General features: G+C 38.8%; 1 long non-coding RNA gene across 1 annotated transcript; it reads right to left on the bottom strand.

The window, feature by feature from the left end:
• Positions 1-1,196: 1,196 nt before the first annotated feature.
• Positions 1,197-2,347, bottom strand: LOC122084690. The gene is made up of 2 exons (XR_006141968.1): positions 1,973-2,347; positions 1,197-1,833 (listed from the first exon to the last, which is right to left on the bottom strand). It is a non-coding gene; the product is annotated as an uncharacterized LOC122084690 (long non-coding RNA).
• Between the last annotated feature and the right edge of the window lie 12,512 nt (positions 2,348-14,859).

Raw genomic sequence — 14,859 nt, 5'->3', positions numbered from 1 at the left:
AAATTATGGATATAAAAAGATTTTCATAATTAATAATTTGAAGTATATTTACCATGCATTATGTTCTTCGCAAGAGTTAGTATTGTTTCGCATGTGTTTAGAACACTATTAGTTAAAACGGGAACAGTAAAAAAACAGAAACATACGATACGGGCTTCAAACAGATAAAAACGATGAACGGTACCGTCAAAAAAACAAGGAACGGCAAACGGACGAAAACAAATGGTATGAGTATTAAACGTGTAGTTTTCAAAAATACGAAACCAAAAAAACGGTAGTATACTCATGTAATTTGAGAGATTATTACCTGTATACATGCATCTAATGTTCCAAAAGTTCTGGGAGTCCCAAGATAAAATAGCCCAATGGGCTACAAGAAAATGAAATGTTGCTAGCTTTAGCTTCTCCTTACTCAATGGGCTATAAGAAGATGAGATTTTTTTCTTATAGATAGTATGGAAGTTAAAAACCAAAAACCAAGTACCATATTGTCTTCACTCTTCACTTTTACTAATAAGTTTTTTTTTTTTAATTAATTAATTTTTTTATAAAATTCCTATTTTACCCTTAAAAAACAGATACGCGTTTAAAACGGCCGTTTAAAATGCGTTTAAAATGGATTCTTTTGCCGTTTCCATTTTTTTCCGGATTGTATAATAGCATACGGGAAAACGCGTTTTAAACGGCAAAAAAAGGCAAACGCGTTTTAAACGCGTTTTAACTAACAATGGTCATAACAAGAGAACATGTCCAAGAGGTCCAACTAAAGGGAAGAAAGTAAGGTCTTCTACGACTACTATTGGTATGAAGGGGCTACTTTGTTTATATCTATTTCATCATTTATTATTATAAATATGGGAAAATGACAGGTATGCTAACAGGTCACCTAAGAAAATTAGGTATGTTAGCGTTTATTGACCCTTAGATGAAACATAATCCATCTCAATCGTTAGTTTCTGTTGTCCTACCTAAGTTGCCCAGCATTGCTGCTCTATGGTTCCTCTTCTTCTCCCTCTCCGACTCCCACTCCCACAAATTCACTGAGTCTCGGCATACCGCACCTTCATTAACATTCTTATTAAAGATTCATCCTGGTGAAAATTCATCGCGCTTGATTGGACTCGGCTATGAACAATCACATAAAAACATAGGCACTCAGATGATTAAATTGCAGAAACATTGAGGGCCACTTCTTGTTGGAGAGGTATAGAGAATCAAATAAAATGTGATAAATTCAAGATACAAGGTTGGCTCAAGTTTTTGTAATTTAAATACAGTATTGCCGTTGAAAACTCCATTAACATGACACTATTCCATCAAAGCATGATCTTGAAAGCTCCATCCTGCACATATAATACAAGCTAGTGCATTGGGAACAATAATAAACTAAAAGATAATATTTGCTTCCAAAATTCTAGCTTTCTGATCCTTGAGTAGGCGGGTTGAGCTACAAACGGTTGCTCAATCGCAGCTTCCCTACTAGCCTGCCAGCCCTATCCCAATCCAGGTCTGATAATGATAATCAGAACTAGTTTTAAAATTCCCGAAAGGAAGAAGAACAATCCCTGGAAACTCCATATCCATAGTGACGTAAGGGAAACCGTCAACAATCTCCCAAATCAGAGAAAATTCAGCTTCAAGATTATCATTCTAAACCTCCCTAATTTGAATAGCATTTAGGTGATAGCATCGACATTTTCACAGCGAAGACACCAAACCAGACGTCGATCCCTTCAAAACCAGATCTCTAAAAAAAATCATATGCAAATAAAGAAGATAGAGCCCCACAAAACCCCAACCAATCTATTGTGAACAACTCTCCCTTAATCAGATCTGCAAAATTCCTCAAACAAATATACCCTAAATCATCCGAAAACATAGATAAAATACTACAAAATGCGAAAAAGGTGAAATCATAATAGAAGAATCAAGAAATCAAGATGAGGAAAGTTACGGATCTAAAATGACTCACCTCAAATTCTAGAAATTCTCCGATGTGATCTAAAGATTTCCATATTTCCGATCAATGACTTTGCTCTTCGTTGAAGAAGAGAGATGAAGAAAATGTGATTAAGAGAAAAAGAGACGAGAGAGAGAGAGAGAGAGAGAGAGAGAAACAATGGGGTAGTGATCGAGATAAAGGGCTGCGGGGAGAAAAGGCATGAGTGAGAAACCAGACTATGGCAACTCAGAATGGTTGCAGGGGTAGAGAAAATGTGTAGCAGGGTGGAGGGAAGGTTTAGATTTTTTCCCTTTCATCCAAGGGTTTTGTTTAGGATAACTAAATTCTACGGTTAAAACCTTGCTAGCATACTTTATTCCTAGGTGACCCGCTAGCATACTTATCCCTCTCCCTATAAATATATATTAATAAATATTTAATGCTTATGCAAAGAACCCAAACAGTCAATCCAATAGCTGCCAAATGTTTACCGTCACAAAATTCTACTTCAGCTCCAATTACAAGTCTGCAAGTCAGTAAAAAAGCAAGGATGGCACAAATCCAGACTAATTGAAGAGAAAGAATTGCACAAAGACTAGCATCAACTGTTGGTGCAGAAGGAGGTGAAAGTCAAACATGTGATTGACTGTTTGGTTTATAAATGTAGTTGAAACGAAAGGAATGGCGGTCATCTAGGACTTTAATGCAATTGACTAATGTTGATGAAATGAACATTTTGATATGTCTAAACTTTAGACCGTTTTGATATGTTTAAACTTATGGAAATAGATTGTGTGAAAAATTTTTATATTTCCAGTGTATGGGAAGTATTGATGGGCATCTCATTGTGGTTGCATTTCAGAATTTTATGAGTCATTATTATTTTGAACAGATTTTATGAGTCCAATTATTTTGCAATGTAGCAAATTCATGTCCAATTGGTCTTCAATTATAGAAAATATATGATGCCCAAATTTTTGTGTTGTCCAAATGGTCTTGAATTATAACAGTTTAAAGCTATCCAAATGGTCTTTAATTTTACAAACTATATGATAGCAATATACTGAAAGGGGAGAGTGAATAGACAATAAAACTTTGCCACTACATAAATATGAAAGTGTACATAACCATCCACCATTACAATGTTTAAAACCCAAAAAAATCCAAAACTAATAATAACTACACCTATTGTCCTTCTTCCAACTAAAGGAATCTCCTCATTTGTTACATTTAACTTGTTAATTGCATCAAGAACATCTCCCAATGTCCTTGTATGACCCTCTGACTCTTTAATTGCGGCTTCTAGATAGCTGTTAATATACTCTAGAGAAGGGGAAGGAGATGTAGATGTAGATATCAAAGTTTCTATTTCTTCACTTGACATATATGTACTATGCTATCTGGTAAAGTTAGGATTTGCCTCCTTTATCCATTCGAACTTACCACAACCCTTGTTGCCAACCAGTGAATCAATTAAATATGATTGCCATACATGTTTTAAAATAAAAGGAAAAAAAAAAACAAATTTTGTATATAGAAAAGGGACAAAGACATACCCCAATTGAAAGTGGGCAACACCAAAAGGGTCAACCATAATTCGCACTTGTCTTTGTTGTTCTAACCTTACATTGACCTTCACCACAAGTGCAAGTTCTATATCAGTCTGCTCATAAGAAAAATAGGCAACCATTTGGACATTTGAAGTAATCCTTCCCAACATTTTTTTTTTTTCCTTTCTTTATTGTTTATAATGAACATCTATTGCCACAGCTCACATTTTGCAATGCTTAGTTGATTCTGGATGAATGTCATCTGAACATGTATGATAGATATGTCGATAGCAAATCAATTGGTAGATATTTGAGTTTTTATAGTTTCAAGTATCATATTAATGTAGCAGGCCCTAACAATAGTTTTTGAGTAAGGATATGGTTGGCCTGGAAAGCAGAAGGGGATTGATGGAGTAGAGATTATGTCAAGGGGTAAACCCAGAATTTCAGATAGATCATAAGAAAATAGAGATATGAGGTAAAAGAGATATATTTGTCTCGGTAGTCTCTGTTTTCCTAAATTTTATTTTTGCCTCTGTTTTTTTTCCATATTAACGGATATGCAATACCTGAGATCTAGCACTTAACTGGTGAAGAGAATCCACCTACTGTACCAGAGAATTAGCCCAAGCATTTACTAAATCCACAACAATTTTCAGAAAAAAATCTGAACCGTATTAATTCTCAAATCGATGAAGAGGCCACGACCTTTATATATAGTTATAGTGTGTGGTAAACCAAAATCTCTAAGGAGGAGAGAAATGTCTGAAGAAAGTGGTGATGGGCTTGCGTCTTGCTCTGAAAACCTTGCTGGCCGGCCACCGGATAGAGGGAAACAGAAGCTAATTACAATTTTTTGGCGGATGAAAAGAAGGGAAGATGGTTGAGGGTGCTGGCTTGGATGCTGATGTTCCTCCACCCACTCAGAATGCTAATGGTGTGGATTTCGTCACTGCAACAGTTCCTATAGTAGGGGGCCTTCTGTGGCTCCAGGTCTAAAGAAATCATATACCAAAGCTATCGGCAGTTCTTTCCCTGAGGTTAACAAACTCCCTAATCCAATTCATGCGGGGAATTCCACCAAGGTGATCATCCCTCAGGATGCATACAAGGATCGGCTTGGAAGATATCAATTTACCTTGATTGGAAGAATCAACTTCAGATATGTTTCTTTGGACGACGTTCGAAGGGAGGCTCGCGAGACTTGAAATTTGAAGGGAATCGTGAAAATGGTGCCCATGGGTAAGGGTTAAACTATCTTTTAGTTTGATACTAAGAGTGATATGCTTTCAATATGGAGGAGAAGTCCTGAGAAGGTTAGTGGTCAACTGGTGCGCTTTCAACGATGGCATCTTGATTTCAGTATTCATGAAAAACCTATAAATAAGGCTCTCGTAGGGGTGAGATTTCCAGAGTTGTTGCTGAAGTACTGGCACGAAAAAGTGTTGCTGACCATGTCAAAAGCTGCTGATCATCCTCTTGCTCTTGATCAATGAACGAAAAATGTCATGTATGGTAACTATGCTCGTGTTCTCGTCGAGATGGAAGTCGGGGGTGTGTGGCCAGATGAGATTCAGGTTGAACGAAAGCAGCCTGGGACTGAGAATCTATTTTGGTTCAAACAGAAATTATTTTATAAGGACTCTATGGGGAAGTGTGGTTTGCTTATGTAAGAATGTGGGTGTCACCATTAGAGACTACCGAGAGAAAAAATTAGCAAACTCTAAGGCTGCTTGGCACATGGATGACGGTGGTGTCCCAAGTGCAATTTATGTTGATGATCCGCTAAGGGCATCGGTGGTTCTTAAGGCTATCTCTTCGTCGCGTCGATCGCAGCAGCCTGTCGGCGTTGCAGCCACACATGGAGGTGGCTTGGTTGTGCACGTTGGTGTGGTAACCACCCATGGAGACGGTGAATCTGATAAGGAAGATGAATATGATAAGGAACCAAATCCCTTGGAACCAATAACGCCTCAATCAAGGAGGCCTTTGGACACTGAGGTGGATTTCTTTCTTACCAATAAAGATACTAATTCAAATTTTGAATTAGAATCAAATATGGAAGCAAATGCAAGGCTGGAGATCGTGCTGGGCTTAGACAATGAGCTTAATGGTTTGGATTTGGATTTGGAGCAAAACAATAATGACCCACATGGGCTAGCCGACCCATCCCAGGTGCATAGCATTGGGGATATTCATCAGGCTATGAAAAATAAAATTACTCCTATGCCCCTTGGTCAAGATGGTAACCACCTTGACTCTCTTATGGTGGATAACCCACTTGGCAGTGGGTATGGGTCTGGATCTGATCCAGGTGATTCGGAATACTTCTCCTCAGAGAGAGAATCATAGTCTTCTGCGCAAGAAAGGGAAGAAACGCTGGAGGGTGGTAAGGCAATGAACGAGGTCGAAGAATTGGCCCAGATATCCCGTACCCTGCCCCCTCGAATGAATAGAGTGATGTACGCTGGTACTCGTAGGGGTCAGCATCATGCTAGGGGTGGTATCAGTGGCCGTGGTCAGCAATGGGGTAGTGAAGACCATGTGATCTTGGGAATGCAATCTTCTCACATTGAGGGTGGAAGAAGCACAAAGAAGTTGCCGAACTTGACAATGCAATTGCTAGGGTAGAGGGTGATATTAGAAGGAAGGGAAAGTATATAGCAAAGAAGGGTCAGACTGCTAAGTCCGACCACCAGGTTGCCTCAAAAAAGTGATCTTATATAGATTCTCTTTTAGAATATCAGAGGAATTAAGAAGGCGGTCGGTAGATGTGCCTTGAGCGATTTATTTAAGAAGAAAAATCCTAATCTTCTGTGCATTGTAGAACCGATGGTGCCTGTGAGTGACTTCCTGAATTTATTTTTCAATAAGTTATGTTTCTTTAATAATTTCATTTACAATACTAGACCTGGTAGAGTTTCTAACCTTTGGATCATGTAGAAAAGAAACATGGATATTCCTGTGGGGTTTCTGATTCTGAGCAGCATATTTTTATATCTCTGAAATGGAATCTCAGCCCTATGCAAGTTACATTTGTCCATGCTAGCTGCTTCAGAGTAGAGAGAAGGTCTCTTTGGATGAACTTGGTCGTGGACTCCCCTCACTTCCCTACTCCTTGGGCTCTAATTGGCAATTTTAATGCCACCTTATACTCCCATGAAAAGCATGGGCCTGGTGCATTCAGTCTGGGATCCGCAGGGGAATTTAGCACTATGGTGGACGCTTGCTTCATGGCTCAAGTGCCCTCAGTTGGAAGGAAATATACATGGAGCAACAATAGGAGAGCAGGAAATGTTAGCGCAGTGCTTGACAGGAGCTTTTGCAATGAGGAATGGTTGGCTAAATTTCAAGACTGCTTGCAAAAGGTTCTACCTAGAATTGCTCATGACCATACCCCTCTGGTGTTATCTTCTGAGATAAGCCAATGCCCTTACAACTGCCCTTTCAATTTCCATCAGTTTTGGATGGAGCACGAAGATTTCAACAGGGTGGTGATGTCTTCTTGGTCTGAATGGATCTCGGGATCTCCCATCTTTGTTCTAACATCCAAGCTAAAGCGGTTAAAAGAGGTCCTGAAGATCTGGGTGAGATCCTCCTTTCCCCATCTTGACAAGGCACTGGATGTTGTAAAGAATGTCCTTCTAGATGATGTAAAGAATGTCCTTTCTCTGAATCAGGGCCAAATTGAGAGAGAGGGTATGAATGAGCACCTTTTTTCTCTGGAAGCTGATGCGAAGACAACCTTGATCAAGACCCTGGAGAATCATGAGCGCATATGGGCTGAAAAGGCAAAAATTAAATGGTTAAAATTTGGGGACAGAAATTCTAAATTTTTTCATCTTTCTGCTAAGATGAGAAGAAATAAAAATATGATTAGATCTCTCAAAAAGCCGGATGGGGATATTATGGAAGGGCATAATTGGCTGGGAGAATTTATTGTTGATTTTTATGAGAGATTCCACAGGGCTGCCCCTTTGGTGGATTATGTGCAATTATTAGACTGTATTCGAAGGACTTTAAACCAAGCTGAATCCTATAGCTTGGACTTGCTCCCAGGAAATGAGGAAATTAGGAGTGCGGTCTAGGAGCTTGACCCAAATAGCTCTCCTGGTCCCGATGGATTCTTTGGAGCATTTTTTTGAAAATGCTGGGATACGGTTGAAAACAAGGTGTGTAATGCTGTCAGACAATTCTTTCGCACGAGTTCTATGCCTAATGGGGTGAACAATAATTTTATGGTTTTAATTTCGAAAGTGGACGGTGCAGATACTTTAGATAAATATCGTCCCCTTTGTATGGGGAATTTTTTCTGCAAAATAATTTCTAAAGTGATGGTGCTACGCCTGGAGTGTCTCCTCCCTATAGTGATGTCAGAAGAACAGGGAGCTTTCTAAAAAGGAAAATTAATCCACACTAATATCAGTGTGGCCTCTGAGTTGGTGAATTTAATGTTCTTAGCGACTAGAGGGGGCGGCCTTGGTCTGAAAATAGATATTAGAAAAGCTCACGACACAATTTCTTGGAACTTCATCTTCTAGGTTCTGCGTAGATTTGGATTCTCTGAGCAGTGGATTCGTTGGCTTCACCAGCTTCTGATTTCAACTAAAATATCAATTATGGTGAATAGAGGCCCTCAGGGTTTTTTTGGGGTGGAATGTGGTCTTTGTCAAGGAGACCCTATATCCCCAATGATATTTATCATTGTAGAGGAAGTGTTTTCCAGGGGATTGTCATGGTTGGTTCAGAGCAAAGAGTTGAAGGCGATTAATGGACCTAGAGGAGCGCCTGCGCCTGGTCATATCCTCTGTGCTGACGACATATTCATCTTCACCAATGCCTCTCTAAGGTATGTTAGAAATTGAAAAAAAAAAAAAATTTTTTGACTCAGTATTAGGACTTCTCTGGTCAGTGCATCAGTTTAGAAAAAAGCAAGCTCTTCCTTGGCAAGATTTCTCCTGCTCGAAAGCAGAACATAGTAGACACTCTGGGAATTCAGATATGCTCCTTCCCTATATGATATCTGGGGATCAAGATTTTTAAGGGCAGAGTAAAGAAGGAGGCACTTTTACCAGTGATGGATAAGGTGAAGGGGCGGCTAGCTGGTTAGAAAGGCAACCTTCTATCGATGGCAGGGAGAACAGAGCTAGTTCGTTCTGTTATCTCTGGCATTTCAAACCATAGCTTCACTATATATTGATAGTCCTCCTCACTTCTCGCAGTGATGGAGAGGTGGATGCAGAACTTTATCTTGACAGGAGACATGGATACTGTTAGAAAAATTACTGTGAAATGGGACTCTCTTTGCAAGCCTAAGGAGAAAGGGGGGCTGGGAATCAAGACGCTTAGAGATACAAATAAGGCGATGTTGAGCAAGCTGGTGTGGCGAATCAAGAATGAAAAATTTGCAACCAGCAATTTTCTAAGGGCTCGATTTATCAAGAAGGACAACAACTTCCATAAAGGAGGTCACTTTTCTTCTATTGCCTTTGGTTTAAAGTAGATGTGGAGTTTTGCGGAAGAACGTGAGCATTGGATCATTGGCAATGGCAACCTTGCTAATTTTTGGAAGGATAAGTGGTGGGGTCCAACGTCTGTGATAGATGAAGTTTAGACATTAGCTGTTCCTCCTCTCTGTTTTAATGCCAAGGTGGGGGAGTTCAATAGAAATGGGGAATGGGCCCCCCCTAGGGTGAATTCGAAAGAGCTAGGCAACATTTTTAAGCAAATCTAGAAGGTGATGCTCCCTGCAGATACAGCTAAAGATAAGTGTATTTGGAAATGATGCCTTTGGGTTCTTTCTCTATTGCCTCGGCATGGGAAGACATTAGAAAAAAGGGGTCAAAAATTCAATGGTGTTCGTTGGTGTGGTGAAAAAACCTGCCTCCTAGGTACTCTACCCTGGGGTGGTGATTAGGCCATGGGAAGCTCCCTACGGACGACCAGATCAAAGGGAAGGGGGTATCCCTCGCCTCCAGATGTGTGTTCTGCAAGCAGGCTGAAGAGAACGTTGGTCACATCTTTCTTAGCTGTGCTCTCTCTTACTCAGTATGGAAAAAAGTTTGTTGACTGTTTTGATGTAGGCTGGCAGCAACATCAGGAGATGGAAGATTTGTTTTCATGGTGGAAAGACAAGGCCCGTGTAATAAATCTATAAAATCCGTGGCTTATGGGTTTTTCTATTTTGGCGAAAAACATTTGTGGGAGAGGAATAGAAGATTCCATGAAGACTCATCCAGAAGTGCAAGGCAAATTTTTCATTTTAGCTACCAAGAGCTTGTGCTCTGCATTAGGCAGTTAAAGGGGGAAGTTAAACGCCCAACAATGTTATTTTCTATAGGAGGCTGGGTCTGCCTATGGAAAATTCAAGGTTCATCCTACCGCTGGGAATTCACTAGTGTAAACCTCTAAGAAACTGGGTAAAGATTAATGTTGACAGTAGTTCTTTGGGAAATCCAAGCAAGGCCGGTGCAGGGGGCATTTCCCGTGACAATGAAGGGTATGTCTGTGACTCTTTTAGCATTTTTCTAGGTATTAAAAAAATTTATGAGGTGGAATTCGAGGCAGTCATGGAAGGGATCTTGATGGCCAAATCGCTGGGAGTTAGTGGTCTGTGGATTGAATCGGACTCATCCATGGTGGTAGCTATTGTTCAAAGGAATCATATCCCATGGTTCATTCTCCAAAGATGGCTCCACGCTTCCTCCTTCTTGAATTCTATCCCTAGAAAATTTCTCACTGCTTTCGTGAAGCTAACCCGATAGTGGATTTTTTGGCTAAAAAGGCATCAAAATCTGGGATCTCTGAATCTTCGGTGCCCTTCCCAAGACACATTGCTGAGGACTTGGAAAATGATGTTTTGGACAGGCATAGATATCGGTTCTGTTAGTGCACTACTTGCTCCCCTTGCTGATGGTCATGCCGAAGGTGGAGGGTTTAAGTTGCTCTAGTGGTCCCGGCCAGTCTTTATGTAATTTTACTTTTTCTATTATCATTTAATGAAATAATATTCTAGCAAAAAAAAAAAAAAAAACCAAAATCTCTAAGATTTTCTCATAACCAAAAAACGAGGATGCTAGATATCACCTTATAGTAGAAAATGAAGAGGAATTTGTAGGGTTTTACTTACCTTCACTTGAAAGTGAGATGATGGTGCTATCAGGTTGCACAGCTCACCAAAAAGCAACAAGGGACGTTGGATATCGTCGGAATCTACTCCACTCTGTCGTTCTGATCTCCAAAAATAAATTCCTTTAGGTTCAAATCGCCAGAATCATCTCCTTCTGGTACAACACTCAACGCATATACAAGATTCCAAAACCCTCTTAACAATAAAGAGTGGAGAAGACGTTGAGCAATGGGCTTTAAGAGTGTTTTAGTGCAAGGGTAAAAGTATCTTTTCGTTTTTCTGACTTAACACCGTCAACTGTAGGGGCTATAGAGTAATGGTTAAAACAATAGGGTAAACTGCAGGGGCGGCCAGTGTAATTATCCCAAGATGTAATAATTGTTTTTTTTTATCTATCTTTTTTCTCTTCCTATTTCATCTTTTTCTCATAGAATTCCACCCGACCTCCATTTTCTCTTTTTCCCATAGAATCGTACTCCATTAAAAATTATATACTCCACTATTTCCTTTCCTTCTCTTTCCTTATCAATACAACCCACAACATATGAGACCCAACCTCACAAGTTTTCCACCTCTTTCTATCTTTCAAACAAATAGTGCCTTAAAAAGTTGTTTACTTTTAGTGGCAGAAAATTATTACCAGATAAAAGTAACTATTTTTTGAAAAATACCTTTCCGCTGCTATATAATTTATTTTCATAATAAAAATAATAGAATTTTAATTAAATAATAATAATCATGGTGGTTTTTAAATTGCTTGTTATTAATTTTTTGACTTAGAACAATGGAAGAAACTACAGCCATAGAACACTTTTCTTGTAGTGGAACCTTTGTTTTTATACAGTCTTCGAGCAAAGAAAGTGAATTGTGCGAAACTAACATCCGAAACACAAATAACTAATGATCCTTATTTGCCCTCTACACAACAATATTATACTATCTTTGCAAACATAATTTCCAATTGATTTTCAAAGTTTTGTATCTCAATGTGGAAAATGGAATTGGATTAAAACTTTACAAATAAATAGATGATGGTAGATATAATATATTCACAAAATTTAAGTACTTTGTTATTATTTTTTTTCGCCCGAATGAATTATATGGCCGATATTTGGCACCACGAAAGAAACCCAATGCCCTTTTCCAATGTGAATATGCAACATATTACTTCTTGAAGGTGTGTTTGGAGACCTACAGCAAGCAAATGGTCAGGATCAACTTTAAAAAATCTAGTTAAAGTTCCCTCTTGACAATGGCATTCAAAATATTTGGGTCTCCCTTTTGAATTTGATGTCTCTATAGCTGAAGTCTCCATGGAGATTTCTCTGAAAACCAGCAATCGGATTCATTGTTGGAAAAATCATTTTCTTTCGTATTCTGGCCGTGAGACTCTTAATAGATCAACGGCGTGTGTTCTTCCAAATTTTGCATACTCTCACTTCTCTCTCCTAGTTTCTCCCATGATGATGCCAAGAAATTGATGTCAATTTTCTTTGGGGGGCAAAAGGGAGAAATTAACCAGCTTTATTGCATCTCATGGTCTCAATTGTGTCGTTCTAAGGAACAAGGAGGAATCGGTAATCGAGATCCCATTCTGTAAAATAGGGCTCTGCTATCTAAGGTGGCAATGGCGTCTGTGGGAGATTCCAGATTCACTATGGGCCAAATTTATTTAAATAATATATTATCCCAAATCTGATTTCCTTAAGGCCAAGAAGGGTAACAAGCTATCGTGCTATGTTTTATAGGGTAAATCTATTCTCCACTTGATTTCACAGGGTGGGGTGGCACTGGCACCCCATGTGAGCAGAGGATGCAAACTCATAAAAGAGGTAGTTACAATAGATTGGTGACCTCTCATTTCTAACAACGTGAATATTCACTTTTGCCTTCGCCTAGGCGTTGCTTGGATTAAGACTCTAACTTAGCTTAAAAAGCATGGGTGGCTTAACTGAAGCTACAACTTCATTCATGTCTTCTTCTCAACGAATGATCCAACCAAACATGGCAGTGTTTCGAGACGATCTAAATAGACAGAAATTTGACAACAGAAATCCAACCAAGGATTAAAGTATCGGTATCGGTCGCTGTATCGATTGGTCAAAATTAAGATACGTATCGGAGGGTATCGTATCGTATCGGAGATACGCTAAGATACGCACATAAATAGATAAGGAACACATTTTTATACACTTCTGTATAAAAAAAACAGTTAAAAAAAGATATATATAACATGTAGAATGCATAAATACTTAAGTAGAGGGTATCGTATTGATAGACAAATATATTGAGTTGAAAATGTTTAAAATGATGAGGTTTGAGTTTCTTACAGTTTTTTCTTTCCTACTCAAAGGGTAACCAGCCTTAAGTTTGTACAAGTGAGTATGTAGCCTAGTATAGTACAGATTGAAACCACATCCCTTGCCTATGTAGACTAGTACTCTCCATTATTACCAAAAAATGTAACTAGGCAAGGGATGTAACTAGGGTTGCTGGATCCGGCTCCTCTCCTTAGCGCCCATTGCCTAGGTCTTGCCCATAGCTATCTAAACGAGCACCATGTGGCAAGGCAATGATCCAATGATTCTTAACGCCTTGTTCTTGGAAGCCTTTGTCAGCACCTCGATTTTTGTGCCTTTCTCAAACCGCTGGATCATCTCACCACTCGGTGCTCACCCAGTTAACTATGGGCTATCTGGGCAATGGGTGCTAAGAAGAGCCAAATCCAGGTTTGCTTCCTTAAATATCCAACATAGGCAAGGGATGTAACTAGGGTTGCTTTCTTTTTTAGTAATAATGGAGCGCTAGTTTTGATGTACACCATCCTTAAATATCGTATGTTGGAATTTTTTTTTTTTCCTTTTTAATGGCACAAAATAAGTATAAGCAATCTGGTGTAGCTCAGTTGGCACTTGATCATATGCCTCTAGGGTCACTACCACAAGGTTCAATAGTTTTCATGGTTACATATCATTTTTGAATCATTCACTTCCACAATGTTTCTAAGGTTAAAGTTGAAAAAAGTGAGTAAAGATTCAAGAACTTACTATTCAAATGTTTCAACTTTCCAGTTCAAGCCTTCAAGGTTCTTCTTGGACTATGTTTTTCTCTTTCTTTGAACCATTCACTTCCACAATGTTTCTTTCAATCTACCATTTGAGTCTCCAAAAATGTGTGTGAATCAAAGGGAAAAAAAGAAGAAAAATATAGAAAATTGTTGGTGAGAGTTTGAAGTGTTTGTTTCAAACAACAAAAGGCATATTCACACTTAAGTAGCCATATCGTACCGAAACGGTACGATACTGCACGATACATTCGATATGTATCGATACAGTACCGATACGTACCGATACTCCCAGGAATTTTCATATTTTCAAAAGTTCGTATCGCAGAGTATCTTATGTATCGGTATCGATATGGTATGGCATGATACGATACGTAGATACACAAAAGATGGCCCAAAATTCCCCGTAGCGTATCGGTATGTATCGTATTGATGCCTACCGATACGGCACGATACGCATCGATACTTAAAACCATACTGGGCTACACTTTCTTATAGCATACCAGTCACATAATTCTGTTAAGAGCATCCAATTTTTAAGAATTATGAAGTTTCTTCTAGAGAGGATTTGATGCCTGATGCTTAAAGGATAGGTTTGACCCGTAGGTATAATATTCCAAGTTCCTTCTTGTTCTCACTGCAGTCTCTGGTTTGCCTTGATATCATGATGATGTTGGATAGAGGTTAGAATAGCTCATGGTGGCTAGGTGTTGGACATCTATATTTTTTTTTTTTTTTTTTTGGGGGTGGGGGGGTTTCAAAATGCAGAATATAAAGGCCAAGATTGTTACTTTACAGATAAACAACGAAAAAGCTTTAAACCCAATAAAATTGGACCAAATCATGTAAAATCCTTAGAGAAGTGCATAATCTGCTCATCCTTCACTAAAATAAATCCAGTGTTTAAATTTATTTTCAAGTACATCTTCTCAAATTCCTCTTCTTTGTGCCGTAATCTCCTACTTTTCTTTCTTCCGAGTAAGTGTATAACCACAACTAAATCCAAGAAGTTCTAAGCCTTAAAAATTCATCTCAGACAGTGCATAAACTCTACCTTAATATATTGTCCTACAATGTAACTTAAACTCCTTGGGGTGAAGAGATGCAAATTTCAATATACTTCACATATTATCTGTTATCTAGTTATAAAACCACTAGTGTAGAGGGGAGTAAA

This window comes from Macadamia integrifolia, chromosome 7, assembly GCF_013358625.1.
Source record: "Macadamia integrifolia cultivar HAES 741 chromosome 7, SCU_Mint_v3, whole genome shotgun sequence".
Classification (NCBI taxonomy): Eukaryota; Viridiplantae; Streptophyta; class Magnoliopsida; order Proteales; family Proteaceae; genus Macadamia; species Macadamia integrifolia.
This window is presented reverse-complemented; position numbering and strand designations above follow the sequence as displayed.